A 26,431-nucleotide genomic window follows, 5' to 3' on the forward strand; every position below is an offset into this window, starting at 1 on the left:
GGCCTGGGACAGGGGGGCAGAAATGCTATATTTTCTCCTTAGGGAGAGCACCTACACAGTGAGTGAGGAGACTCAAATGGCCATGCATGATCCTCTGGGTAATATGCAAATAAGGGAGATGGAATAAAACCTCCACAGTGCCACCTTTTGGAAGGCAGCATTGAGGATCCTTATGACGTTAAGTTGACGCACACCATGCTCCAATACCGGTCTACTGGTGCTTTTTTGAGGATTCTTCATGGAAACATCTAGCACAGCTGTTGACATCGGGGATTGGAAACACTGCTTAGACCACCAGATCTCGGTTTGTCCTCAATTTCTGGATCAGTTTCCTGACACTTCATGCACTCAATCTTTGTCTTCTTGGATGTCCTTGATTGAAAGCCTCGGCCACCTCATGTGAACTTCTGTTACCGGCCATCAGGATGATGTCAATTGTAACCTGGATTGTTATTGGCATCTTCTGGTACCTGAGAAGACGTGTGATTAGCATTGCCTATACCAGATAATTCAACATAACAACTTTATTAATACTCAACGTGACATCATCCATAGCTCGAAAATGGTTGCAGCTATTGATAAGGTAGCTGTACCTATCAATTTCTGATGAAATTCTAACCTCATGTCATGTATCCCATGACCCTCTTTCTGTTGAAGTTTTTCTTTGGCTGAATGCAAGATGGCTGCCACCAAGATGGGTCAATGGGCACGAACATAGTGCCAAAAAGTTTTCATCCACCCATCTAAGGCCTTATTTACACTGACGAATGCGATTGAGATTGATGAAAAGCAGACTGATTTTTTTTGGAGGCGATCTTCATGCGTTTTGATTTTTTTCGCGAGTGAGTGTCATTATATATTTTTTTAGCGCAATAAAAAAGGAAGGTGAAGTAAATATAGAACCTTTTCACTTTCTGGTCTTGCACCATTTTTCAATGGTTTCCATAGTTATATATGTTAAAAATGGATTACACTTGAGAGTTCAGTCCAATTAAAAATTGGACTTTACTCACATAGAAAACACACCGTGTGAATAAGCCCCAAATGTTCTACAAACTCTCCTGTTGGCAGCTCCTTTCATTGAGAAGACATTCCCGGTGGCGCTGACTTTTGAATCAGCCTATATTTCTGTGAAACTCAGACATCACAGGAGCGCTAGCCACATGCTGCCCAAATTTTTTGTATCCGATTTTCATGGACCCAACTCGGGCATCCTCATGTAAAAAAGCCCTGAAGATAAGGCCTCATGCACACGGCACGCACAGATTCCACGTGGGAAATCCCGCACAAAATCTGGCCATGACTGCGGCAGGCGACACCTGCGTACATGCATTTTTCTTCATTCTCTGTACTGCGGATGGGCCAGCCGCCGTGACGGCGCATATGCAAAGTACAGATTTTCCAGCTTCGTCTCTAGGCGAGGACACAAGTCCCGCGAATCGGATGGCTGCCATTGACTTCAAGGGAAGCTGTCTGTGCGGAAAATGCATCAGAATGGAGCATGCTGCAATTTTTCCTCCGCAAGCGGAAATCGCACGTGGAAGAATCACTTTTACATTGCATGCTATGGACGGACCCGCAGGCATATGCCCGCCACGGATTCCGCAGCTAAAATCTGCCTGTATGCATTCGGCCTCAGTAAGCCAGAAGAGCAGACGTAAGGCCGAGGTCCTACATATCTGGGAGTCTGTGCTTTCGCTCCTATGTTGCTGCACTGATGCCAAAATTGATCCCTAGGTTTCTATGGCATCATTCATGGCAGCTGTCACATCAGTTTTGATGCACCCCTACGGCAGATAAAAAAAAGTTCCATGAAGCAGTCTGCTGTCCGGCTATGGGTCCCGGATTGGTGCACCAAATCAAAATGCCTGCCCGCTGTTGCAAGGAAACAGTCTATATATGCCAGACTGCTCCATCCAATGTGATGTTAAATGCAGAGGTCACCTGACATTGGCGGATGCTGTTCTATTCAGTCACTGTATGTGAGTAAAAGCCTTCAGCTGGAAGTTTAAAAGTGAAATACCACCATCTAGTGGTCACAGTGAGAAGAGCATGTTGAAAATTGATCATTCTAGAAAACGACAGAAGAGGATAATAATGTCTAAAGCTAGTTTAACACGGGCGATTGTGATTTTGCCGCAAGAAAATCATGGCAAAATCGCGTCTTTGTTCCTACTTATACAATTAGGATGGATTTATTACAGAGTAAACCAGCGAATAGAGAGGAAAGAAGAAAGAGACAAAGAAAGAAAAGGGGCAGGGTTAGAAAAGGATAGAGAATGGAGCTTACTTCCTAAGAAATTGAAGGGATAATCAATAGTTAATCAGCTGGGGTCTGACGTTCGGGATTACAGTCGATCAGTTGTTCTGGCACTCGCTGTCACAGGCAAAATATACAGGGTATTAAGCATAAGCTAATGCTCTGACTCCCATGTAGTGGCCGGTGCTGGTAATTGTAGTTGCAGCTGTCATTGATTTTAATGGGAGCTGTGCCTGCAATTACCAGTGCCGGCCACTACACGGGTGTCAGAGCATCAACTTCCGCTCCATGCCCTGTCAATTTTGCCATTGACAGCAGATGCTGGAACAGCTGATCAGCCAGGATCCTGAGTGTCAGACCCCAACCGATCAACTATTGATGACTTATCGTGAGAATAGTTCATCCAATAGTATTTGTCCAGAAAACCCCTATAAGGTCTGATATTCCATATCATCCTGGAAGGCAATCTACGGTTGCCAAAGAAGAAAAAACCCACCTGAGTCAGTGGAATCTTCCACCACCAATTCCTCCATTGGCATGGTAAAGCTAAGGGTTCACTCACATCTGCATTAGGGCTTTCCGTCTCTGTTCCATTTTTTTTCTCCAAAAATGGAACAGATAGATGGAAAGTGCTAATGCTAATGCTGATGTGAGTGGGCACTAACTTCCTACACGCACTGTACCAATTAGTAGATGTGTGGTTTCCTGCAATATCGAGGGACAACGGTGCACGCTGCACCCAGAAAAATGCCTAAGCAAGTCCCTCGTAATGTACAGCAGAGCTGAGGAGGATTGGCCATAAGAAGAGAAAATGTTATGGAGTTACCACGTACCCTCTCATACATGGGAAACAACTTCTACAGGCCCACCACATGTGCACCATAGTCCCAAGTGTAAGGCTGCACCTCCAGCAGTTGTCAGGTACAGATGGGTAGCGTACCACAACAGCAACTGGTAGTTCTCCTGAGCACTATATGTCATAGACATTTTATGTGACAGCAGGAAAGCCTTGTCCCAGTTGGCATCAGATAGAAGACAGCTCCCTTGTCCATGACTCCAAGAAGAACGGCACATGAAATCTGTATTTGCAGGATCCTAAGGCTGGGGTTCCACAGGGCGGATTTGCCGCAGAATCTCCCTGTAGAATTTCGCTGCGGCAAATCTGCCTGCATCCGCTAATGCCGGGATTGGCCAGCCATGTGGACGAGATTTGTCAAAAATAAAAATCTCGTCCCCGCGGGCGGAAATCTGTCACAGCAAAGTCGGTATTAGCCGTGCGGATTCCCAGGACGCAGCATGTCAATTCTTTTTTTTTTTCATTGCGGCCTTGCTCCTCTCTATGGGAGAGCCGGCCGCAACGGAAAAGCATGCAGCGAAGCCGCTCCAAAACCAGCGGTAAGTGCCGTGGGTTTTGCAGCTGAGCTTATCCCGTGGAAATTTTGTGGTTTTTTTGCTGCAGCCAAACCGCGAGATTTCCGTGGTGAAAAAGTACCTGGCAATATTGAGGTGTTTCATCTCTCGACCAGCAGCTTCCTCAGGCACGTTGTCTGAGGAAGCCCTGGTTCAACGGTGAAACACGATGTCACTGCTATTGTAATTGGATCTTGCAAATAAAGATGTCATATTTACCTCTTCGAGATTGTGGTGTGTGCTGAAGTGGAGCCCTGTGCCATCCTTTCTTGCATTCAGTGCCTGTGTGTGAACAGGACCGATAACTGACTGCAAACATGTGTCCAAAAATGTGTTATACACAGCCAATCCAGGTGACCGGTTCTACCACATGGGGGGGGGGGGGGGGGGATTACACTTACACTCTTTGTAAAAAAAAAATCCTGCCACCAGAAGAAGTTGTAATTTTGCTGCAAAACTCAGCATGCAGTTCCATCTCAGACAGATCTGTACATCATAAGTTGTGATGTGATTAGATGAACGGTCTTGTCACCTGAAACCCTAAAACTGGTTCTATCCTTGGCCTATAAAAGGCTCTGGGAGGCTCCTTGTGTGTAGTGACCTCTTCTTCCGCTTGTGTAGAGCTTGTTGACCACTAGACGCCTCTACGATGCAATCCAAGAGATTTCACCCAGTTACCAGAGTCTGAGAGGGGCGCATTATTGGGATGTGAGAAGCTGGATGGTCTTATTGACGAATTGCTGTCACCTGGCCATTCTGACCAGACTGTTAGGAGGTGATGACACCAGTGGATGCGTGAGGGCACGACACAGCAACATGCCACCAGGAGAGAGGATCATCTATTCGTACAACAAGCACAAGAAGCTCCACTTGTTTCTTTGTCCACCACCCAGTGACAGGTAGCGCCATGGTTACACCCCTGTGTTTGTAGGAACCATTTCCAGAGGCTTGGCTGACGGACATTTGGGCTCACGGTGCCCATTACGAGTACTGCCTTTTTCACCCACCCACTTTTACCTCTGTTTGCAGTGGTGTCATGAACAAGGAACTGGACGCTACAGAGTGGAACCAGGTTGTCCTCAGTGATGAATCTAGGTTTAGTTTCGGCACTGATAACAGCCGTGTTTGTCTATGCAGACCTAGGGATGAGCGCCTCAATCCTGCCTTTGCTGTGGAGAGGCACACTGCCCCCACTGCTGTTGTGATGGTCTGGGGGGCCATCGCATATGACAGTCTAGTAGTAGTGGTACGAGGGACAAGGACAACTCAGCGATATGTTCGGGACATCCTGAAAACACATGTGTTCCTCTCACAGGAATTTTCCCACAACATTGTCACACTTCAGTTTCTGCCCGGTTGCCAGATTTATCACCAATATAACATGTATGGGACCAACTGGGACGCCAACTTTAACAGCCTACAGGCACTATTTGGAGGCTCAATTACAGCAAATATGTGCTGATATGCCACAAGATACCATATGGAACCTGTATGCCTCCATGCCTACCCGTAACACATCTTGTATCCAAGCTGGAGGAGGCCCAACAGGGTACTAGACCATCCATGCCCACCTGTATCACATCTAGTACCCAAGCTAGAGGCGGTACAACAGGGTACTAGAGTCTCCATGCCCACCTGTATCACATCTTGTATCTAAACTAGCAGCAGTACAACAGGGTACTAGAGCTTCCATGCCCGCCTGTATCACATCTTGTATCCAAGCTAGAGGCGGTACAACAGGGTACTAGAGCTTCCATGCCAGCCTGTATCACATCTTGTATCTAAACTAGCGGCAGTACAACAGGGTACTAGAGCTTCCATGCCCGCCTGTATCACATCTTGTATCCAAGCTAGAGGCGGTACAACAGGGTACTAGAGCCTCCATGCCCACCCATATCACATCTTGTATCCAAGCTAGAGGTGGTACAACAGGGAACTAGAGCCTCCATGTCCACCTGTATCACATCTTGTATCCAAGTCAGTGGAGGCCCAACAGGGTACTAGAGCCTCCATGCCTACCCGTATCACATCTTGTATCCAAGCTAGAGGCAATACAACAGGGTACTAGTGCCTCTCTGCCCACCCGTATCACATCTTATATCTTAGTCAGAGGCACAACAGGGCAATAGAGGCTCCATGGCTGCTCGTATCAAATCTTGTATCCAAGCCGGAGGAGGCACAACAGGGTAATAGAGCCTCCATGCCTGCTTGTATCACATCTTGTATCCAAGCCAGAGGTGGGCCAACAGGGTACTAGAGCCTCAATGCCCGCCAGTATCACATCTTGTATCCAAGCTAGAGGCGATATAACAGGATACTAGAGGCCACCATGCCTACCTGTATCACATTTTGTATCCAAGTCAGAGGAGGCCCAACAGGGCAATAGAGCCTCCATGCCTGCTCGTATCACATCTTGTATTCAAGCCGTTGAAGGCCCAACAGGGTACTAGAGCCTCCATGCCTGTTCATATCACATTTTGTATCCAAGTTAGAGGCGGCACAACAGGGTACTAGAGCCTCCATGCCCATCCGTATCACATCTTGTATCCAAGTCAGAGAAGGCCCAACAGCGTACTAGAGCCTCCATGCCTGCCCGTATCACATTTTGTATCCAAGCCAGAGAAGGCCCAACAGCGTACTAGAGCTTCCATGCCCGCCTGTATCACATCTTGTATCCAAGCCAGAGGAGGCCCAACAAAGTACTAGAGCCTCCATGCCCACCTGTATCACATCTTGTATCCAAGCTAGAGGCGGTATAACAGAGTACTAGAGCCTCCATGCCCGTCCGTATCACATCTTGTATCCAAGCTAGAGGCGGTATAACAGAGTACTAGAGCCTCCATGCCAGTTCATATCACATCTTGTATCCAAGCCAGAGGAGGCCCAACAGGGTACTAGAGCCCCCATGCCCACCTGTATCACATCTTGTACAAGGGCTCAGTTCTCCACAGTAAATTCTCCTTTTGCTCTGATACTGTAATCACTTACTTATAACAACATTACAATCATATAGAGAAAGTTTCATTCCATCCGACAACTCCTAGGGAAGGGATTGGCTTTGATGAGTGTATATACCTGCGGTTTGCACATGAAGCGCTTCGCTCTATATTCTATGCAATTTCCCATGACTTGGTATACAAAGGTCTACCGGGGGTAAGTGCCTTCAGCAATAAATTAAATGCCAAGGAGCGTGGGCCGGAGGCGAGGGCTGCAGGAAGAATGATTAGGAGCAAAACATTGTATTTCTATTATTATTAATGGGCTTCCCCCATCACAGACGGCGATCTCTACAACATGCCGTCACTTTATGACAGGTTGGGCTCTGACTGATGGAACCTCCACTGATCAGAAAGTGATAACATTTCCTTATGCTCTGTGATGGGAAAATGTATTTTATCATAAAAAGAAAGAATCAGAAGGAAAACAACAGGTTATATTAGCTAACAAATGAATAATATACTTATTGCCCTTTATAGGCAAAGTTGCCCTTGGCTGCGCTCATATAAAAAGAAGCTTCATTCATACATATAATTAAAACACCCTAAAAAGGCTATTTAAAATTATACGGGCCGCTGCCTTGCGCTGAATGCGTTGGGTGCCAAATTAAAATAAACGTCTCCTATTGGTGATGAAAAAAAGCTCCAGCAAAACACCGGGATATCATCCCTGTCAATATAGGGTATATAACGGAGACGGATCCAGCAACCAATAGCAAATCAGGAACATAGCGCGATATTAAATGTCTTCACTACTCGTGGTTACAGGATGGTAGCCTGCGATAATCCATAAGGAGCTCTCAATCTGCCACTAAAGCCTGTGTCCCACGGATGTAGTTGTGCAATACGGTGTGAATAGAACCTATTGATTGCTCACATTAATTATCTTAATTGCCCATTGCAATCAATGGGAGCATGGCTGCGTGTCTTTTTTGAGTGCGCAAATACATACGACAGGCGTGCGTAAAACTTCAGCGCCCATCGCACAAATAAGTTTACGCCCATTTGACACTAGCCTAAACTATATTTGACAGGAGTCCTAAACTAAACTAGCCCCTCCCATAGACATGAGCCAATCAGGCGTCGTCTATGGAATGGGGCGAATGGCAGATTCTATTTCAGTTTCGGACTCCCGTCAAACGCAGTTTTATTGTTGTTGGTTAGAATTCCATGGTCTACGGCGTGGGCCGATATCACTTAAGGGTCATTTACATAGGACGATTATAGCGCAAAATTAGGTCAGACGAATGAAAATGCGCAATGATTCTTACGTCTAAATGCAAAAAATCGTTTACTACTCATTTGTCGCTGACTTATAACCAGCATATAAATGACCACTGGATTGTTGACTTCTCGCTGCGTGTAAACGCTCCCCGCTTAACACAGAACGCGAAGTGCTGAGAGAGACGCAGTCATAGTAACATAGTATATAAGGCCGAATGAAGACAGTGTCCATCTAGTCCAGCCTGTTTATCCTCCTGTGTTGTTGATCCAGAGGAAGGCAAAAAACCCCAAGAGGCAGGAGCCAATTAGCCCTTTTGGGGGAAAATTCCTTCCCGACTCCCTAATGGCGATCAGATTGTTCCCCCGGATCAACCCCTAATAGTTTCTACCTGCTGTATACTCAGATTAACAATTAAACTAAGATTTACATCCTGTAATATCCTTCCCCTCTAGAAAGACATCCAGTCCCTCTTAAACTCCTCTATGGATTTTGCCATCACCACATCCTCAGGCAGAGCGTTCCACAGTCTCACTGCTTTAACAGTAAAGAACCCGTCGTTTAGAAGCCAGTCGTCCCATCGTGTAAATGTAGCTTTAGTGGCAGATTGGGAGTTTATTCTGACCCGGGATGACATTCCGGTGTTTTGATAAAGCTATTTTTGACTACGGATAGGAGACATATATTATAATTTGGCAGCTAACGCATTTAGCGCAAGGCAGCAGCCGTATAATTTTACGTTGTCTTCTTTAGGGTATTTTAATTATATGTATTAATGAAGATTGTTTTTATAAGAGAACAATGGGAGCCAAGCCTCTCTAATACACTTCTAGCTTTAACTATCAATGCGGATGTCCGGCTCGGTTGCACTGATGGCGGACGGAAGATCGGTAGGGGTTTGAAACTGTTGATGACCTATCCTTGGCTACTACCTTAGCCACAAAGTCCATCATACCCAAGCAGGGTGTCATCCTAGGGTGCGTCATCCCCTGTCAGGATCCTGGCTTTCAGACACGATTTGGCAATTCGTTTTAGAGCTACAGTCTCTCAAGGACCTCACAGCGCCCTCTCTCAGGGACAATGAGTGTAGCAGGGCTTCGGGGATTTCCTCCCTGCTTCATCCACACGAGCCTCATGTGGCGCAGAGCGTTAAGCTCTTGCTCATGACCTGAAGGTTGAGTTCAATCCCTGCACAGTTCAGGTAGCTGGCTCATCCTTCTGAGGTCGGTAAAATGAGCAATAAATTACCTGAAAGCGTTGTGAAATAAGTTGGCGCTATACAAATAACAAGTCCCCCCCTTTCTCTAATTTACTAGCAGAATAATTGTGGATATACGCATATGAACAGTGTATCATCTGTGCAGAAGAAAGATGACAAGCAGGGAATTACATCAGAAAGTAGGCAAACAGCGCTCAGGCAACCATAGTAGTCTCTGTCTCTCTCTCCCCTTCCCCCAGAATTCTGGCTTTTGTATCTAGTTTCCTAGCGAATAGCAAGCAAATCTGCGGCCATTCACAATGTTAATTGTGGATCACATGTATCCATACAGATGAATGGAACCCATACATGCAGAATCTGTGCTAAAATGGAACATGTTGCAATTTTTCTTCTGCTTGCGGAATCTGCAATTTCTACCCGCACATCTGGGTGAATAGGTGAAAGTTCATGCCTTTCACTACCAGCGTATCGTCCACGCGGATGGTAATCGCAAAATCTGTGATTCAAATCCGGTCACGGGAAATTGTAATCCGGTAGTTTGTAATTAAATCCCCAAATCTGCTCCTTTTTTTCAAATAACCCTTGTGGCAGTGTTATCCATATCAGAGGAGTCAACCTCCCGTCCTAAGGTTATTGAGACAGTAGGGAGCTGTTCTGTACCATCCATTCATTGGTCCAAGTTGTCGGTGCCGATGCTTTCCTTTGACCTGCGCTACGTCGTTCCGATATTTAGGAATTATAGTTACACTATCACTCATTGAGTTACCGGACAGAACAGAACAATTCACTCAAACCCAGCTGGGCCAAACCAGCAACCAGCACCACCTTACAAAAGCTGAAGTCACGAAAATTATAAACAGGAGCCATGAGAACTATATCAGTGACTTGGAAAAAGAGATCCATATCCATTCGATAACAGCGATCATGGGACCGGACACTGCATACAGCGGTCCCCGGTAACATTGCCCTGCTCTCAGCTGCACATACTAGCCGGGAGCAGGGTGCTTTTAAATTTCCCGGGCCTCCCGGCCTTCTGCGTGTGACATAATGACGTCTGGCGCGCACGCGCAGACGCCGGGTCCTGGAAGACCAGAATGCCGTGGGTATCGCGGAGTACAGATCCGATCTGTGAGGGGCGCTGAAACTTGAACTTTTTTTTAAACTTTCTATTTACTTTAATGTGATCGCCGGTATCCGTTGGGTAGCAACAATCACGTGACCAGGGGTCGGATTCCCAGGCCATCCATGACAGCTCCAGGTTGACAGCTGTCACGTCCGCAGCCCACAGGGCTTTAATCCTCAGAGCGAGCGTCTTTTTATGGCCCTGAGGATTAAAGCTCAGCAAGCGAGGACGTAAAGAGGCAATGGGGCCATCACTAAAGGGTTAATATAACGTAGAACAATGTACGGCTGCAAATGGACCTAGATAAACTGGGGGCTTGGGTAGAAAAAAGGCAAATGAAGCTCAACATTGATAAATGTAAGGTTATGCACATGGGCAGGAGAAACGGATGTCACCAACATACACTAAATGGGGTACTGCTAGGGAAAAGTGAGATGGAAAAAGACCTGGGGGTACTAGTGGACTGTAGATTAAACTGGAGTAACCAATGCCAGTCAGCTGCTGCAAAGGCAAATAAAGTCTTGGGGTGCATTAAAGAGGTATAGGGGCGAGGGACGAGAACATTATCCTCCCACTATATAAGGCACTTGTCAGGCCCCACATAGAATACTGTGTTCAGTTCTGGTCATCGGTGCTCAGGAAAGATGTTGCAGTTCTTGAGGGGGTCCAAAGAAGGGCAACTAAACTAATAAACGGAATGAGAGGACTGGAATACCCAGAGAGGCACCAAAACTGGGATTATTCACCCTGGAAAAAAAAATAAGAGGTGATCAAATAGCTATGTATAAATACATGAGGGGACAATACAAGGATCTCTCCCAGGATTTGTTAATATCCAGGACTGCGACGGTAACAAGAGGGCATCCGCTAGGTCTAGAAGAAAGCAGGTTTCATCACCAATACAGAAAAGGGTTCTTTACTGTAAGAGCAGTGAGGCTGTGGAACTCTCTGCCGGAGGACGCGGTGATGGCAAAATCCATAGAGGAGTTCAAGAGGGACTAGATGTCTTTCTAGAGCGCTATGATATTACAGGATATAGACATTAAATAACCAGAAGGGAGGGTAGTCGATCCAGGGATCTTCCGACTGCCGGTCTTGGAGTCAGGTAGGAACTTTTCAAAAGTTGATCCAATTATTACTCTGACTGCTATTATGGAGTCGGGAAGGCATTCCCCCCCCCCCCCCCCCCCCAAATGGGGTAAATTGTCTTCTGCCTCATTGTTTTTTTTGCCTTCCTCTGGATCAACAAGGGGGGGGGGGGGGTAGAAACAGGCTGAACTGGACGGACATTTGTCATTTTTCAGCCTAGCCTACTGTTACTAAATGCGTTATTTTCCTGTGTGAGTTCCGCCCGAGTCGCACAGAATTCTAGCCCGTGTGAATACACCCTTAGGGCTCCTTCCCACGGACATATTTGTGGGCAATACGCAGAGAATAGAACCCATAGATTTCAAGGGGTTCGTTCACATTTCCATATTTTGCTTTCGCATTTCAGTCGTGCAGAAAAACCTGCAGTATGCTCTACTTTTCTGTGCACCAAAGGTCCCCATAGAAGTGAAGAGGGTGCACAATACGCACAGAAATGCGTGTGAGGCTATATGTATACAAGCACAAAACTCGTGCGAATACAAACTCTATTCTTTTGGGTGTAGCGATGCTGCGAGCTATAAAAAAAAAAAAAAAAAAAAGACCTTAACCCTTTGCAATCCAATTTTGGATTCAGGGTTTCCTAGGGGGCTTTCTATTTCTGTGATTATATAATGACACCATCTGCTGGCTAGAGTCAGTACTGCAGTATTGGAGATGCTGGAGAGGCCCCCCCGACAAGAGCGGCTTCTAATGTACAGTAAGAATACCCTGCTGGACGTCTTCTGACATCAGAGCTGTACAGCCTTCAATCAGAATGTCTTTAGACGTCAGACAGTGGATTGGAAAGGGTTAATGCCATCGTCTGGCACTCGTAAGCTGCGCAACGTTTCCTACTGAAACCAATGGGAAGCCTTTGCAATTCTCAACCGCGTGAGGGGCGGAATTTCACAGATGGGAGGCGTTTTGGCATTAAAAAATGCCTCACATCTACATGAAAAATGCATGTGACGAGCAGATATGGGGCTCCCCCTGTGGATATAGCCCAAGGCCAATATATCGCGATCACCAACGTGCAATTTCCCCGCCGATGCGAGGCGTTTTTGTGTCAATATCGCCTCGGCTGGAAGTAGTTACCCTTGTTTTGTTTTTTTAACGGGAAACCTCGCCCTCCCTGGCACGCCCTGTGATGGTTTTGACGGCCCTATTAAAAACAATGGGCGATGAGTTCGATGGAACGCCCAAAGATAGGACATGCCGCCGCGATTTTTTCAAAAGAATGAGGTTCATATTCGTGCGCGATTTTCTTGGCCGCGTGAAAGCAGCGAAATTCTGCTGGGGGAAAAAAAAAACCCCATCTGGTACTAATTAGCCATTTTACGTGGTGCGTCGTTCGCACGAATGCGCTGCAAAAACAGCATTGTTCGCTCTGCAAAAAGGCACCATAGAGGCACGCGCAAAAATATCCATCCACTCCTGTGACTACACCCTCGTCCTCATTAACAGCCCCATAGCGGCTTACACCCAGCTGCTTCTCTGACTGACTCTAATATATACATGGATTATGTCAAGGTCATATCCCGACAGTCTCCTGCTTCACAGTATATCGCGACTACAGCTTCTCAGGCCCCCAATATGCACGTCTATCAGCCCCCTCAGACATCACCGCGCGCTTTCCACCCTTCCAGAGACTTCCACTCCCGTCGCCCGGGGCAACAGCCAGGCCGGAAGTGACGTTGCGCGGAGCTCGCGTTAGTAACGCTCACTTCCGGTACGTGGTTGTTAACTGCGTCTGAGGCAGCGGAGAGCGGCGGCCGAGAGTCAGGAGATTTTCAGGGGCGGAGGTGAGAGGCTGTGCCGGGAGATGAGGCGGACGGTGCTGGGGGTGTAATGAGGGGGACATGGCCGCTCCGCAGCGGCGCTGTGTTGTTATAGTAACGGCCTTGTGAGGGAGCCGCTATAGAGACGGGGGGGGGCGGCCGGAGAGACGAGGGGGGATGTGTGACTGCCGGACTGCGCATGTCCCGGCTGCTGCACTGCGCTATGTTGTAGTCCGCAGCTGGCTGCTACCAGACGGTGAGGCACTACAAGTCTCAGCCGCCGCCATTGTGGCTCTGGACTCCCGGCCTCTATTCTGCCCGTGCTGTGTGAGCGCCGGTCACGTGACTGCTGTGGACAATCCCTGCCGCCGCCGCCGGGTTTCAGCCATATTGCCTTCATGTTGGAGCCGATTGATCCTTCCTGGGGTTCATTCTCTGGGAATCCCTTGTTATCAATGTGACCTGCGCCCATTTATTTCATTATGTACGAATGGCTGCTGCTGCGCAAAAATGTGTCTGCGGTGCCGGCGCTACTGTTAAAGAAAGACGTTTTTTTTTTTTCTTGCATTTATAACAGATTTAGTTTTTTAATATAAACTTATTTACATGCGATTCCTGGGACGCGGGCCGGCCTCACAGGCATCTGTAAAAACCTAGAATTTTTAAACGGGGCAATTTTGAACGCGTTCGTTAGCGCTTTTTAACGCACTCCATCGTTCTAATGGATGATAAGGTAAAACACATAGAAATCGAGCAGACGGGGCTAGGAGGGCCGCGCTCGGCTGCCGTGCCCCCATCGAGATCAGCAGAGGCGGTTTGCAGAGTTTGACGCCGTGCTAAACATTGGAAAAATCCCTAGTGTGAGAGCGGCCTTAAAGGGGATGTACCAAGATCGAGAATAAAAAGGCATAGATCTTATTTGTATAGCGCCAACTTATCCCGCAGCGCTTTCAGGTCATTTCTTTATTCCCCCCCCCCCCCCCCCCCCTCCCCTACCGAGTCGGGTCCTCCGTTTTACCGACCTCGGAAGGAAAGCTGAGTCAACTTTGAGCCGGCTACCTGCACCAAGTGGGGATTGAACCTGCAACCTTCAGGTCATGAGCGACTGCATTTCTGCTGCCTTAACACTCTGTAAATCTTGCTAATTGGTGGGATTCTCACTGTTGAGGCCCCTCGCCGATATGGAGAAAGGGGTTCTTGTGTCCCGTTCTGCCTGTGACTGGGGGGGTCACTTCTTTTTCCGCCATCGGTCGCTGGGAATGGCGCACTCCATTCATTTCAGTTGGGGATTATGGAAATGTGAGCATATGCCGCTGCAGAGCGCTTGATCGTCTCCTTGCTGCAGGCGGTGCAGTAACCTCACAGTAAGGGCTTGTTCACATGGGTGTATTACACATGTGTATATCCTGTGTGTACCACGCTGTGAATGGAGGCAATGAAAGTCGTGTGTCTGTCCCCCCCAACAATCAGCACGTTAACCCGTATCCCGTGGGTAGCCGATAACTAGTAATCTCAGCACAACCCCTTTAAAAGAGTTGTGCAGTTGTTGCCCGGAAAATCCCTTTAATTTTCAAAAACTAGCTGGACAACCCCTTTAAGAGTTGTACCTTAGTTAAAAATTGTAACTTGCATATCCGTGGGGGTCTCCCTGCTGAGACTCGCGCTGATTTAGAGGACAGGGGTACCATGTCCCCCATAGTGAGGAGGGGGATGAGGTTACTGCACCCCCAGCGATGAGACGTACGACCAGCGCTCTATTAACCATCAGCGTTGGGTGAGCGGTCAATCTTCATGCAGTGGATGGGGTGAGGTGGCGCAGCTGAGCAGGACAGTCCCTGCTGAAGTCAGTGGGGTCTATTCAGCACCATCAGTCTCTGCATTGTGACGGCAAGGGCTCTAGGAGGCAGACCGGGAAAACTGAAATGCCCAACAGTGGCGTGAAAGAGCCCTAATGCATCCCATGCAATAAGCATGTTGTCAGTCATGTGACCACACCAGGCACATCGAATGCCCCCCCCCCAGCCAGGACTACTGAGGTGCAGAACTCGTACAGTATCGCTACCTGCAGCAGCATTTCCTCAGCATGTCTGCCAGGGTCTGTGCAAACACAGCTCTTTGTTCTCATCTCTTCTGGGTTTGTGTGTTTTTTTTTTTTTTTTCCTGTTAGCTTTATTGACAACATCGCCTAGAGACAGTAATATTATACAAGTAAATATGTGGTTCATGAATAAGTTCTTGCAATAATAACCTTGTGGCTTAACTGAATGCCGGGGTCACATAATGTTTAGTGGGGTCACATGACAGACGCCATATTAAATCTTTCGGTGAGCCCATTGATTCATTACACATGACTGACCTTTCTGCTGTGCAGACGAGGTCTAGCGCACTGGTAGAAGCCGGATTCTCAGTGCGTTCATATTAGAAAAATGTACAATTTACTAGTCTGTGAACAAACAAAAAATGTATAATTTGGAGAACCCTTTTAAGTTGACATATTGGCGAGCGCTAATCTGTTACACGATGGCTGCTGCTCTTGACTCCTTGACATCGGGTACATGACAGAAGCAGCTGTGTTGTAGACCAAACCTTAACCCCTTAATGACAGGACACAAGTTTACGTCCTGAATTCCAGATAAGTAAGGCAACTGGACGTAAATTTATAGCCCGTGCGATCTGCAGCGAGAGTTGGCTGTCAGTGAGAACTCCAATCCCTGCTGTTAACCCCTTACATTCTGTGTTGGTTGACGGATAAGGCGTGCTCCCACTGGGATGTCATTGGCCCGCTGCAAAGTCACCATAGCGCCGTTCACTTGAGGACATGCGACACACATTCCCGTGATCAGTGGGGGTTCCCGCGGCCAGAACATCATTGTTCAGATGATTATAAGGATTAGTGACAAATTTACGTTTTGGGCTTAAGGGTGTGACGATTTTTTGGCGGGATTTTCACCTCCACTTTTCAAAAGCCATAGAATTAATTTTCCGTTGAAATGGTCATACAAGGGCTTGTTTTTTGCGTGGCAAGCTGTGGTTTTTATTGTTACACTCTTTCAGGAAATATACTGTATTGTATGACCTGTATTGAAAACATTTGGAAGGCATGGAGAGATAACGCATCAATTCTGCCTTTTTTTGTGCTGCTTTTACTCTGCGTTAGTCGTGCAGCATAGATAATAGTTGTGTTTTTTTTCCCCCTGCAGACTGGTAAACGTGCGCCGATAGCCATTTTTTGTGCATGCTTCATCTGTAAACCCTTTGTATGCCGCAATGAACATTGATCGTGGCATGTAAGGGATTAACCCCTTAGTGACGAAGCCTGTTTGCGCCTTAGTGACGGAGCCAAATTTTGGAAATCTGACATGCGTCGTTCAACGTGGCATAACTCCGTAAAGGCTTTACATATCCAAGTGATTCTGACATTGTTTTTTCGCCACATGTTGTACTTCATTTAGATTGTAAAAAGAGACCGATATAATTTGTGTATATTTATTAAAAGTACCAATATTGGAAAAATTTTGAAAAAATTGTCATTTTTTCACATTTTGAACCGTAATACCGTATATACCGGCGTATAAGACGACTTTTGAACCCCGAAAAATCTGCTCTGCAGTCGGGGGTCGTCTTATGCGCCGGTAATACAAAAAAAAAAAGTGTAAAAAAAAAAAATTTTATTACTCACCTCCCACGGCGTTCTGTCGCGCTCCGGCAGGATGTCGCTCGCTCCGGCAGGCTGTCGCTCGCTCCTCGTCCCCGCCGCAGCATAGCTTTCTGAATGCGGGGCTTGAAATCCCCGCTTCCAGAAAGCTAATACACACGCCGGCAGCCATGACAGCATTGAATGGCTGTGATTGGCTAAAGCACACGTGGCTTCAGCCAATCACACTATTCAATGACATCATTGAATGGCTGTGATTGGCTGAAGGCGCACGTGTTAGCAATCACACCCATTCAATGATGTCATTGAATAGTGTGATTGGCTGAAGCCACGTGTGCTTTAGCCAATCACAGCCATTCAATGATGTCATGGCTGCCGGCGTGTGTATTAGCTTTCTGGAAGCGGGGATTTCAAGCCCCGCATTCAGAAAGCTATGCTGCGGCGGGGACGAGGAGCGAGCGATATCCTGCCGGAGCGCGACAGAACGCCGGGGGAGGTGAGTAATAAAATTTTTTTTTTTCTCCACTGAATACCGGCGTATAAGGTGACAGTTGGGGGGTCGTCTTATACGCCCCGTCGCCTTATACGCCGGTATATACGGTATCTCAAATATGTCCAAACATACTGTACAAATTTTTGATAGGATATGTATTTCCATCTGTTTACTTTATTCTGAATGCACACTTGAAAAACTTTTGTGTTTTTTTTAACCATTTAGAGGACGTACAAATTTAACATTACTTTTCAGCATTTTGAGGAGCACTTTGTTTTCCTGCACCAAGCCAAGTTTGCAGAGGCTCATAAGTGTCAGAATAATAGATACACTTACAAATTACCCCATTTTAAAAACTACACCCCTTAGTGTATTCACTGAGGGGTGTCATGAGTATTTTGACCCCACCAGTTCTTTTCAGGAATTAGTTCAATTTAGGGGACAAAAAATAAAATTTCATATTTTTGCAAATATGTCATTTTAAAGACATATTTTTTTCCTATAGAGCCCATGAAAATGAGGATTTACACACCAAAATGGATACCCCCGTTTCTCCCGTGTTCAGAAACATACCCATTGTGGCCCTCAACTTATGTCTGGATGCACAACGGGAGCCAAAATGAAAGGAGTAGTCGGTGTCTTTCAGAACATAAATTTTGCTTGAAGGCGTTTTAGGCCTCATAGCACTTTTGTAGAGCTCTTGAGTGGCCAAAACCAAAGAGAACCCCCACAAGTGACCCCATTTTGAAAACTAGACCCCTTAATGAATTTATCTAGGGGTGTACTGCCCATTTTGAGCCCACAGTTTTTGAATGAATTGAAGCAAAGCAAAAGGAAAAAATTGTGATTTTCGTTTTTTTGGCAATTCTGTCGTTTTAAAAACTGCTTTTTTGGTACAGCACACACATGAATGAAGACTTGCACCCCAAAGTGGATACCCCTGTTTGTCCCGTGTTCAGAGACATACCCATTGTGGCCCTAATCTTTTGTCTGGATGCACAACGGGGCCCAAAATGAAAGGAGTAGTCGGTGGCTTTCAGAACAGAAATTTAGCATGAAGGTGATTTAGGCCCCATTGCCCACTTGTAGCGCCCTTGAGCGGCCAAAACGACAGAGAACCCCCACAAATGATCCCATTTTGAAAACTAGACCCCCTAACGAATTTATCTAGGGGTGTACTGTGTATTTTTACCCTACAATTTTTGAATAAATGTAAGCAAAGCAGTAGGAAAAAAATTACAATTTTCATTTTTTTGGCAGTTGTATCAATTTAAAAACTGGTTTTTTTTTGTACAGCACACATAGGGATGAAGACTTTCACCCCAAAATGGATACCCCTGTTTGTCCCGTGTTCAGAACCATACCCCTTGTGGCCCTAATCTACTTAAAGGACGCATGGCTAGGCCTATAATGGAAGGAGCACCCGTTGGATTTTAGGGTACAACGGAATAAATTCCAGGCCCCATTGCCCACTTATAGAGTCATTGAGCGGCCAAAACTATAAAGACCCCCACAAATATCCCCATTTTAAAAACTAGACCCCTTAATGAATTCATCTAGGGGTGTACTGCGTATTTTGACCACACAGTATTTGAATAAATTTCAGCAAAGCAGAAGAAAAAAATTACAATTTTTCATTTTTTTGGCAATTTTGTCAATTTAAAAACTTTTTTTTGTACAGTGTACATAGGAATGAAAACCTTCACCCCAAATGGATACCCCCGTTTGTGCCGTGTTCAAAAACATACCCATTGTGGCCCTAATCTACTTATAGGAAACATGGCAAGGCCTGTAATGGAGGGAACACCAGTTGGATTGCAGGGCATAACTGAATACATTCCAGGCCCCATTGCTCATTTGTACGGAATAAAAATTGACTCCCTAAAATCCCCCCCCCCCCTCCTCCACGCCCTTTTCGGCGTTCCCCAAATCTTAGATAAAAGTAATAATGTGAACTGTGTAGTATTTCCAAAGACGGGTAATTACGGAGGCTGGTTGGAATGGGCACATGGGGCAATAAAACCGGGTATCCCCCTCCTCTCATGCTTTTTGGGAGTCATTTTTTGACCTCAGTGGCGGGGATGGGGTGTAAAAAGTGGAGCTCTGTGAGTCTCCGTAAGCTTGATGAGGTGCGGCGGTCTCACACAGAAGGCGCTCAACAAGCTGCTCCTGGAACTGCAGGAAGGCAAGCGTTCCAGGGGCTTCTTGTAAATTGCGTATTACAGGTAGCGGTCTGAATAACGCCGGGCTCACGCAGCCGTAGGTGGAATCCGCTTGCGGAGGCCCGCAGCAGATCCCATCTGTGAGCCCGGCTGTGACCCTGCGTACGGCCGCGTAATGTACTGCGCATAACTGCCTACTCACACAGGCGGTCATGCGCAGTACACTTTTTTTGTTGTTGTTTGTATTTCCCGCACCGTCGCTTAGCGATGACACGGGTACCCACAGCCCGTATACAAGGTATACGGGCGTATGGGCTGCGGGTATATCCACGACCATGGAGCACAATGGGCTCTATGTTGCGGATATCCGCAGTAAAATAGAACCTGCTGCGTTCTCTTTTCTGCGAGTGGATTACTCAATTCCGACCTGCTAATGTGAGCGGAATTGTGTAATCCAATGCGATTGATCTGCGTATTACCGCGGATCAGACGCATGCGGAATCCGTAATTCCTATCCGGTCATGTGAGACCGGCCAAAGGTAGATCGCTACCATTTTTTCACGTGACCGGGGACCGCTCAACGAGGCCACCCGTCACTGCTCCAGGCTCTCGGTGACCGTTGGTCGCTGGGAGCAAGGAGATATTAAGTTTCCTGTGCGCCCCGACTCCTGCGCATGTGTCCGGTGTTTTGCCAGCGGTCGCATGCGCAGAATACGGGAAAGTTCACGGAAGAAGATTGCATCGGGGTGCAAATACGGAGGCCTCCGGTAAAAATTTTTATCTCCTCTCACCGATCGCATCAGTGAGGGGAGATGAAGCTTCACCTTTTTTTAACTTTTACGTGATCGCCATTATTCTTTGGATAACGGCGAACACGTGATCAGGAACCGCTCACCGCGGCCCCCCGTGAAATCTCCAGGCTCTCGGCTAAGTTTTGTAGCCAGGAGCAGGGAGATTTTAAACCACAGCTTTTGCGCATGCGCCTGCCACATTGGTGACGGGCGCGTGCGCAGAAGCTGGGTTGAGGTCCGCGGATAAATCCGCAGGCCTTAGGTACGTCATTTCATCCTCCCTCACGGATATGATCCGTGGGGGGAGATGAAACGCAAGGTTTTTTTTACTTTTTAAAACTTTTTTTTTTACTTTTTGCACTTTTTTTTTTTTTACCTTTTACCCCTTTTTTTATTTTTATTTTTTTACTTTTTGCACTTTTTTTTTACTTTACATGATCACTGTCATCCATTGGATGACAGTGATCATGTCCCTGGTGACATCCCTCTGCTCTTGGCTACACCTGGCAGCCAGGAGCAGAGCAATTTTGAATTTCCCGGGGCTCGAGCCCCTCTGTGCACGCGCCCGATGTCAATCATCGGGCGCGCATGCGCAGACGGGGATTTCGGGTCCCGGGACATCGGGACATCGCAGAGGACCGGGGGTGAGTATCTTCACCTCCCCTCATGGATCCGATCCATGAGGGGAGGTGAAACTTTACTTTTGTTTTACTTTTTAAACTTTTTCGCGATCACCGCTATCGCAATGGATAGCGGTGATCGCGGGCCCGGGGACCGCTCACAGTGGTCCCCGGTAACACCTCCTGGTTCCCGGCTACCTTCAGGAGCCGGGAGCCAGGAGATTTTAAATTTGCCGGGGACACCCGGGCTTCTGCGCGTGCGCGTGACGTCATCGTCAGGCGCGCATGCGCAGAAGGCCGCCGGCGGGTCCGGGAGGACCAGATCTCCGGGGGACACCGCCGACAAGCCGTGTGAGTATTTTCAGCTGCCGTGATGGATCCGATCCATCATAGCAGCTGAATTACTACTTTTTTTCACTGTTTTATTTACTTTTTTGCGATCGGCGCTATTCATTTTATAGCGCCGATCGCAATGCCGGGGGGGACTGCCCGCATCCTGGGATGACAGCTCCATGGTGTCGGCTACCTGCGGGCACCGACAGCATGGAGCTGTCACGTCCTCAGGCCAGTGGGCATCAATCCAAAGAGGATGCATAAAACTACGTCCTCTAGGATTAAGGCCCACTTTCTGAGGACGTAGTTTCCCGATGGGGCGGTCGTTAAGGGGTTAAGAGCGGGGATCTGAGCCCACGCCATCCACAGGATGTAAATTTTCGTCCTGTGGTGTTAAGGGTTTTTCTGCGAAATGAGAAAAAAATGTATACAGGCTTAAAATGAAAAATTGAGTACTCTTCTATCCTGGTGGTTCCCCGTCTAGCGCTGCAGCCTTGGAAGAAGCGCTAAATGGTCATTGATGTACACATGTGCATGTGACCCCCCCCCTCCCCCTCAGCCAGTCATGGGTGACAAACCCCACCCAACTGGTTTCTTTTTTGTTTTTTTTAAATTAAAAGCGTATTGCTTTTTTAAAAAAAATTTTTAAGCTTGTGTATTCTCTGCAGTTTTTACACATGCCAAAAAAACAGCAAGAAGACTCCATTAACTTCATGCGTAAAAGTGCAGGGAAATCTCATGTATCATGTGTATTTATGCAATCACAACTAATTTAATGTGCCAATTCGATTTGTTATATAGACCGAAATAGGAAAATCTGTCTTTTTTTTTTTTTTTTTTCTCTCTCCCCATGCATGTGAAACATAAATCTGAACACCACAATGTAAATCAATGGGGTTCCAGCTCTCTGTATTTTGTGTGTATATTTAGCGAAATACGGAGCGCAGATACGCCCATTTCAATAAGGCCCTATGTAAAGTGCACCTCAACGGGTCCCCCATTGTGTAAAATAACAAAGCTGTTGGTATTCTCCTCTTCCTGCTCGCGCTTCGCAGTCAATTCCGGGGTCTCCCTGCTGATGTCAGGCTTGAGCAGTCTCCAAACAAGCTGCAGCAGCCAATTACTGTGCTGAGCGATCTCATTGGCTGCAGCAGGTTTACTGGATGTCACAAGCTGACTGCAGCCAATAAACAAACAGTGGAGACCTGGAGAGCGAGGAGAGGTATCAGCTGCTTAGCTTTACACCACGGGGACTTGTTAAGATGCACTTTACATAACTCGCAAGCCTTTTTTAAGCCTTTCACATTTCTGCTTTTCTATTTCTTGGCTCTGTTTTAAGAGTCAAACAAGGAGAATAGCAGGATTCTCAGACCCCGATACTGTGCCACAACCCCTTTGTCTATAACGGGGTCCATTGAGTTTCCTGCATATCAGCCAGCATCTTCTTGGAAGGAATAGCGCAGCATGCCGCTCTTACAGTGGGATTTTGTGTCTGATCTGCACTGGAGACCCTGACACAGATCTGATCTTGGCCTTGCAGATGAAATGCAGGCGCTGTCTAGGAAGATCAGGCGTTATTTCATTCTGACATTATGTATGTTGTCTAGGGCTTTCATAGAATGCCTAGTTATTCTACACAATGTCCAGCATCCGTATATAACGAGCCCTGTTAGAGTTAACCCTAAATAATAGGACTGGTTTTGGCAAATTCTGAAAGTGTTTTCCCAACTCCGGTCCTCAAGGCACCCCAACAGGTCATGTTTCCAGGATTTGCTCAGTATTGCACAGGTGATGTACCGTATATATACTTGAATATAAGCCGAGTCAATAAGTTTTACCACAAAAAACTGGTAACACTTATGTGTGTGTGTCCGCCCGCCCGCCCATCCGTGTGTCCTCCCTCCTTCGGGCGCAGTAGGAGCTCTGGGGCTGCAGAGCCACTCACCATTGTCTTCTCGGGCCTGGCAGACTGTCCGGTGGGAGGAGGACTGGCAGAAGGTCTCACCGGGGGATGGGGAATCCCAGCAGCAGAAGGAGAAGACCTCCCACTACTCCGCTACTGTGCGGCAGAAAAAGGAGCCAGTGCTGGGATTTAATCTAGCGCCGGCCAATCGCAGCCGACGCTCGATAAACCAATCACAGCCATTCAGTGATGTCACTGAATGGCTGTGATTGGTTTATCGAGCGCTGGCTGTGATTGGCCGGCGCTTGATCCAATCACAGCGCTGAAGGGCGAGGGAATTGAACAAGCCAGGGAGATGACAGTGGGGAGAAGAATGAAGCAGCTTGCCGCACTGCCGTGGACAGCATCGCGCCGGGGAAAGCGACGCCGGCTGAGAGGTGAGTATTGCGTTTTTGTTTTTTTTTTCTTTTAAACACCTCACTCGAGTATAAGCCGAGGGAGGCTTTTTCAGTACATTTTTTTTTGTGCTGAAAAACTCGGCTTATACTCGAGTATATATGGTAATTCTTGTAAATTTCTCAGACATTATCACAGGTGTTCTCACTATAGGATATCCTGAGAACATGACCTGTTGGGGTGCTTTGAGGGCTGAAGTTTGGAAACATTGCTCTAAAATAACAAAGTTGAAGTTTAAGGGGGTGTCCAGGACTTTTGTGATTTGTGCTCTATCCTCAGGACAGGTCAATAGATAATTTGTGGAGCGCTGCCAATCAGTTGAATCCTGGTGCCGCTGTCACTATGGACGGCGCACAAGGCAGATGATGCTGACCACGGTGCAGCGGCCTGGGTTGCTTTGGCAGGCGCTGCTCCTATTGACTTCAGTGGCTTTGAATATCTGTGTTGCCGGTGACTGCGTTCCCCTTCTGTCTCTGGTCCCCAGACTACTGTATTTTGTGTGTGGCTTACACAACGGGATCTGTTGTTTCATTGCACCACGTGGTGGTTGGAGGGTGCAGTCAGCTGCTTTCCAGCATACAAGTTGGCACAGGGAGCAGCAAGGGACAAGCAGATGGTTCTTGTTGTTATCACCGGTAAGGAGTTTATAGCCGGTTTCGGAATAGCATTAGTCCTGCATTGTTCTGGTATTTTTAGCTGTCTTTACTGCGTTGGTGGATGTTTGTTGCTGACCAGTTTTGGGATTCCAGTCTCTGTCCGCTGGTTCGGTTCCCACGTAATTGCCTTCACCACTGCAGCATTATCTTAGGCACACGTGAAGCTATTACTGCTGTAATTAATGTATATCATTGCTGAAATGCTTAGCATAGCATACGTAATTACAGTCTGTTTTATAATTGTACCATCAACAAGTATCCTGCAGGAAGTCAGCCTCAGAGCGAGAATCGGGAGAACTTTGAAGGGGTTGCACCAAGAATGACAGTTATCGCTATCTACAGCATAGGGGGTAACTTTCTGACCACTAGGAGCCTCACAGATCCTGAGACTGGCGATCAGAGGTCTTTGTATGAATGGAGCAGTGGTCGTGCATTTCTGCTGTTGCTTTATTCATTTCTATGGGAGCTCTGGATATTGCAGAGGGCTTGAACTCGGCTATCTCCTGCACAGTCAATGAAATGACTGGAGCAGCGGTGATCATGTACAACCGCTGCTCCTTTCATGCAGAGAAATTTGAGATCCCCTTTCTGAGGATCGATTGGGGTCCTAATGCTTGAACCACCGGTCATCAGGTATGGAGTCTTTCAGTGGATTCAATGGACTGGATCAGATGAGTATTTAAAGGGGTTCAGGCAGAAGAAAAACATCAATTCTAGGTCATGCAATACATTATATAAACCCAAAATAGAAACTACAGCTTGCCCTGCAAAAACCATCTCCACTTTTGAAAAGTGGAGATGAAAATTCTGAAGAAATCATTGGGTCCAAAATAGGCCGTGTGTGTAAGGGGTTAAAATTGATGGCCTAGCCTTAGACTAGGCCACCAATATTTTATTTGGGACTGACGTTCTGGACCTTTTTAGTAGTGGCTGTCAGTATTAGTGCAATATGTCTCCACCGGAAGCTAGAGGTTGACCGGGCTCAGCTAGAGTTAATGCCCAGGTCACGCTCTCAGCTGACTATTGGCTATCCTCCACACGGCTGAAGACGGCAGAGCGCGCCAGCAGCACTATCCTCCTGACACTTGAAAACGGCTGAGCGCACCAGGTGCTGTGAGTGCGATCTTCCCGGTGGAGACAGGTAGAGGGGGCCAGCAGCAGAGGACGAGGCGCCAAAGTAAAGCGCTGAGGGGACGGGACAGCACAGGAGAGCAGGAGCATGCATGACCTGGCAAGTAACAACTCAGAGGGTGTTGGGCTGGCCATCACTGGAGAAGGGATAGCGCTAGACAGCAGGAGCCTGAGTGCCATCATGTGCTTGCGGAGACAGCCCAGCATGGCAGTAGCAGAAAACAGGAGCCTGCAATGTAACCAATCAGCAGCTTGGTGTGTGACTGGGGCGTTGCCTCAGCTCGGCCAATCCCTAGCTTCTGGTGTGTCACATCTGTGGTAAACTACAAAAAGTATTGAGCAGTGCCTGGTAAATAGCGCTGTGGCCCCTTCGAACAGCTGATCTTGCTGACGTGTCAATAGTCGGCGCCCCGACGATCTAATAGGCCATCAGTTTTAAAGAACTGGATGAACCCTATAAAACCAGACAAAGAAAGAAGTTTAGTTTAACTGGTGCAAAGTAAAAGTTAAAAAGTTGTCCTTAGTAACTAATCATATGTAAGATTGGTTGTTATAGACCATTAATGAGCATTATTAGCTGCGGCCATAAACACGACTGCAGGTAAAACTATCGCAACTGCAACCAGTTTAGTCGCCATCTGGCTGGAGCCTCTTGGTGAGAAACTGTCAGTGTTTCCATAGGAAGTAATGAGTTTCTGGGGGGAGAACTAAAATACTGCGCTCTTTCATTGGCAGCATATACTTCGTTCCTCCACAGGGAAATGTTATAAGGGATCTACAAACAGCTGAAAGCTGACGTCTCTCCGGTCTGGGAGAGCAGTGATTAGATAGGTTTGTACCCCAGCGTTGGAACAGACCAGGCATGTTAATGGGGGAGTCAGAGACTGTCAGCTAAACAATTGTGCTGCCAACTGCTATCTCACATGTGGCTAGTACTGAAATATAGCTACAAAATGCCTCTTATATCCAGCGCTTCCTTAAGTGGCCTCAGGTTACAATATTTTCAACATACAACACAATGGTCATTGTAACCTGAAACCACATTGAACATATAATGCTACAGGCGCCGGATCAGCGGCACGTGCAACTGACTGG

At 47.1% G+C, this 26,431-nt stretch overlaps 1 protein-coding gene across 1 annotated transcript in view; it reads left to right on the top strand.

Annotated features, from left to right (window-relative positions):
* Window positions 1-13,044: 13,044 nt before the first annotated feature.
* Window positions 13,045-26,431, top strand: part of DNAJB6 (DnaJ heat shock protein family (Hsp40) member B6) — a 99,222-nt gene continuing 85,835 nt past the window's right edge. Inside the window, exon 1 of the mRNA XM_066585226.1 lies at window positions 13,045-13,160. The gene's annotated coding sequence lies outside the window, so the exon portion shown is untranslated. The remainder of the gene's footprint in view (window positions 13,161-26,431) is intronic.

The sequence above is a fragment of the Eleutherodactylus coqui genome, chromosome 12, assembly GCF_035609145.1.
Source record: "Eleutherodactylus coqui strain aEleCoq1 chromosome 12, aEleCoq1.hap1, whole genome shotgun sequence".
Taxonomy (NCBI): domain Eukaryota; kingdom Metazoa; phylum Chordata; class Amphibia; order Anura; family Eleutherodactylidae; genus Eleutherodactylus; species Eleutherodactylus coqui.